This window comes from Hippocampus comes, unplaced genomic scaffold, assembly GCF_001891065.2.
Source record: "Hippocampus comes isolate QL1 unplaced genomic scaffold, H_comes_QL1_v1.1 scaffold158, whole genome shotgun sequence".
Classification (NCBI taxonomy): Eukaryota; Metazoa; Chordata; class Actinopteri; order Syngnathiformes; family Syngnathidae; genus Hippocampus; species Hippocampus comes.
In genome coordinates this window covers 61527-66493 of record NW_017805548.1, presented here as the reverse complement: position 1 = coordinate 66493, position 4967 = coordinate 61527, and positions in this window count along the sequence as shown.

The window sequence follows — 4967 nt, the reverse complement described above, 5'->3', positions numbered from 1 at the left end:
TCTAGGTTGCCCAGCTTTCATTCTCGCCATGATCTTAGCTTTCAGATCAGTTGCTGCCTCGCTCAGCATTTCATTCATTGGGGCTGGCCTCCCGTTCTCATCATCTGCATTCATTGGGGCTTGCCTCCCAATCTCTGGTATGACCTCCTCCTCTGATCTGGCAGCCTGGGGCCCTTTACCGTGGACCCTGCGTTGTACCTCGTCAATCTCAAGTTGTGACAGCAATTGCCGTTTGTGGATGTTGGAACACTGAGCTACTAGTTGTTTCGTGGTCAACCGTGACTGTGGGTTTCGAAGTAACCATTCAGCCCGCATTCTCTGCATGTAACCCCTCTGACTAGGGTTGCTTGAGTAGTAGCATTCCAACAGAGCCATGTTATCGCATCTCGCCCATCTCCATTTTGTTCCAGTAGCCCATTTTTCATCAAGGTGCTCTGGTTCCCCAGCACCTGATGCGGACCTTGTTTGGCCGGGCGACGTCTGAGCCGGCATGTCATTCATTTTATTGTCTCTCATCATTGTATGAGGTAGGCATAGCGTGAAGGACTTGCCCAAGGACCCACACTGGATGGTGTTATGTGCTCATTTTTTTGCCCCAGGCGGGATTCGAACCACCGAACCAATTGAGCTATCCAGCCGCTGTATATATATATATATATATATATATTAAATATATATAAGGCGAGGGTCAGGTGATCAAAGTTGAAAAGGGGGCAAACTTTAAAATATTATTCTTGTGGAAAAAGTATCATTGTAATGTGCACAAAATGCGAATTTGTGGCCATGCAATAAAATATGTTACTCTCTACTAGGCAGCTGAGTATGCAAATTGAGAGCATCCTTTATGGAAATGGTAAGTTAGTGATAGAGGCCTGGGATAAAGACAATGATCAGTGAAACACAACTGAAAAAATGATGTGAGAAGTAGCAGCAGCTGTTGAAGTTCAATTGTACTTTTTATTGCCACTAGAAGGAGCTGTTGGATCTGTAATGGTAATTGAGGGTTTGACATGGTAATGGACTATATTGTTCTTAATATTTAGGTTACAAGATAAATAAATTAAAAGCGTACATTCTGCAAGTTGAGCTTCAAGCGCGATCTATTTACCTACCATGAATGTTTTCGGATTGTGTGAGGAAACCGGACTGTTTGGAGAAAACCAATGCAGGGAGAACCCATGCAGGGAGTACTCATGCAAACTCCACACCAGAGTCGGAATCGGACCCTGCACCTCTGCACTGTGAGGTCGACGCACTAACCGACGCGATCACCGGGCTGCCTGAGTGAATCTTTAAGAAGTGGAAATACCAAATTAACAGTTTTAAACAGGGGTGTCAAACTCATTTCATATGGTGGGCCACATACGGCCTCGGTCGATGTCAAGTGGGCCGGACCATTAAAATGATACCATACTTTGCTATAAATAACCAAAACAATATGTCTTTCCTTTGTTTTGGTATAAAGAAGCACAAGAACATTCGGAAAATGTTGAAATTTAACGAACATATCTTTTACAAAATATTTCATGAACCACCTTACATTTCCTTCGACAAATGTGCAATTTACTTTTATCATTCACATATATGCATTGCAACTGATCCCACTGATTGTACAAACTTTAACAAGTAATTGGTATTGAAAAATACAGTAATGCACTTTAAGATTAAACAAGATTTATGAAGAAAGGAAGTTTTAAACCATGTACACATGCATATAAAATCTAAAGGTAATCCCTGCCTACACCTTACAAACTAAGGAGAGTGCTATTAAATGTGTAAATGTGAAAGTGCTATTGAAAGCGTCTGCTGTCATGGGTCTGTCTCAGTGACGGACTGAGGCTGCTGTTGTCTTCTTCTCTGATCAAAACAGTGTCCCCTTGCGGATACTCAATGAATTGCACCTAATTAAAAATATTAATTCTGTGTCTTTAATAATGCATTTTTTTCACTTTTAAATTATCCTGCGGGCCTGATTGAACCTCCTTGCGGGCCGGTTCCGGCCCGCGGGTCGTATGTTTGACAACCCTGCTTTACATAATCACCTCGCGGGCCGGATTAAACTCCTTTGCGGGCCGGATCCGGCCCGCGGGCCGTATGTTTGACACCACTGGTTTTAAAAGAATGATTAAATGCATGGACACTGATTTGATCCCGGAAGCTGTGAGTGCCATCAGCGCTCGAATGACTGATATCTATTAAATGGTGAGGTCAGAAGGTTTGAAAGTCCTCATGTCAAAATAAAAGAAAACGTGACGTGTGCTGGGCTATCAATGAAGCCGCCAAAGCACTGCTTTGAAAGCAGAGCTCGGTGTCTTTTGGAAGAAAATGGTGACCAAGATGGCATTCCCTGGCCTGACTCTTAGAGTCAATGTTTGAAAGTAGTTCTTGCGTTTCCTCTAAAATGACAGGTCAAAGTCTCCGTCTAGAATATCCCAACAGGCATCTGTAGTTACACGACAACAAAGACGAGCTGCAGCTGAAGTAGTAGCTTCTGTATAAGTCATTAAAATAATGAAAACGCAACATCAATGTGAGGAAGAAATAAGAGAACTTGAATTTGAGGAGGTAAAGAAAAGAGCAGCACAATAAAGACTAAGTTCAAGGAAAAGAGAAAATAAGTGGACCTATTAAAATAAATGCCATAGCACAATGCAGCATAAGCACTAGACGGCGAGAGTTTTAGCAGCAAAGATGAAGAAAAGACTCCTGTTTCATCTTCCAAAGTAAGGCAAGATAGTTCACTCCCACAACCAAGCATTCTAAATCATTTGCCCCTTCTCACATTGCAGCGCTCACAAGACAATCTGTACCCCATCAAGCATCTATGCCTAAAATGGCGATCTCAAATGCAAATGGAGCAACCTCCATTGAGCTTGTCAAGACATTGGCTGAAGCAAAAGTATGTTGAATGTTCAGCTCAGATCGTTATAGCAGGGACACTTTTTGTTTGGAACAGACACAGTCACATTCTGTTGCCTAGGAAATTCTCAATGACAGGTTTGGAGATTCCTTTGTGATTGGCAAGTCATAGTCATAGAGACAACATTCAATCATGGCATAAAATCAGACCCAAATACAGTAAAGATCTACATGAGTATGCAGACTTAAATAGTGTTGAATCAAGGTTTACAAGTGTTGAATGACTGCGTAGAAAATCAGAGAATAGCACCAAAGTTAGCTGACTGGCTCAGTGCACACTGAAACAGAAAAGTGCCTGAGTTCCAAGATGAACACAAAATGTTCCCTGATTTCAGTTATTTTGTCAAATTTCTGAATAAAGAAGCAAAAATTGCATGTAATGCAATCGCTTCGTTGCATGCAATGAAACCAACTGAACCAGATAAGTATCAGTTCAAAGACAAGACAAGAAGGAACAACATGCCACTCAGTCCAATGAAAAGGCAAATGTCAAATGTCTTTTTTGTCAAGAGTCAAGTTTGTGCAGTCTAAAAAAAACTTTTGGCTGTCTCAACTCCAGTCACAATTCCAAAAACTGTACTCCCAGAAGCATTTGTGAGAAATGCCAAAAGCCTCATCCAACATGTCTCCATCAAGACAGAGAGAAAAGTCCAAAAAATAATCAAGAAAGATCGAAGACAAATCAGGAAACAGAAAAGGTGTCTGAAACCCAAGAACAAGAATCCACACAATAATAAATTTATAAGAATAGATTTTTCATGTGGTGGCACGTGCGAGCAGTATACTTTCTATTTTATTTTATTTTTTTCATGATTATTCTTGAGGGCGGCCCAGTGGTTTGCGACCTCACAGTGCAGAGGTGTAGGGTTCGATTCCAGCTCCGGCCTCCCTGTGTGGAGTTTGCATGTTCTCCCTGGGCCTGCGTGGGTTTTCTCTAGGTTCTCTGGTTTCCTCTCACATTCCAAAAACATGCGTGGCAGGTTAATGAAACACTCTAAAATATCCCTAGGCGTGAGTGTGAACACAAATGGTTCTTCGTCTGTGTGTGCTCTGCGATTGGCTGGCAACCGGTTCAGGGTGTCCTCCACCTACAGCCCAAAGACAGGTGGGATAGACTCCAGCACCCCCTGCGATCTTTGTGGGGATAAAGCGGATCGGAAAATTGATGGATTATTCTTGAATATTTGTTCATGCTGACAAACTCCTTCTTCACACTTCAGCCCATTTACATGTATCAGTAATAAATTAAAAGTAAGTGGAAATGTAAACGTTTACACCCAATTTACACTCTAAAATGTCTTAAAAATTATCAAGACATTAAAATATATAAGTACCGGTATATTATAATATACTTTATATAAAACTAGCTCTTGAGCACCACCTAATGGCCTTTTCTCTTTTACCTCTGTCTTGATGTCAAAATAGTCCAGGTAGATCATGGGATTTTCATATGGGAGACTATGTTTTTTTTTTTTAATTCTTGCTTTTACTCCTGCAATTTAAAGTCGAATCAAACATAACAGATAAAATACATTTCAAATCTGACAGATTTTGTTGATGTCTACCTTGTAATTGTTCAGCATTTTCTTATCACAGACCGAAGGTGCTTTCAACTCTAATGGAGTGTCACCAAGGAAATCCTAGTAGGCCAAGTCATATTATCAAGGGGTAAAAGACACTATTATATTCAGTGTTCTTTCGTGATATAATTTTTTTTTAACTCGACTCATTCAATAGCCGCTTACGCAGCTGGCAAGTATCCTAGCCCAGAGTGACTAAAAAGTCGATAATTAAGATTTGCAATACACAAATAATTATTACAATATAATTGTGCTTGATTTCATTGTCAAGGATCAAAATCTGTAAAAGATGTGTAAGTCGAGGGGTTCGTAGGTTTTTCAGTGGATGGCTCTTCTTTACGAATGACAGATGGAGAGATGGAATCCTTTAATGCAGTTTATTAAAAGGAGTAATAAAAAAAAAAAAAAAACGACTGCACCTCCGAACGGATGAACGAGAACACAACCCACTTTCAGTCACGAAAACAC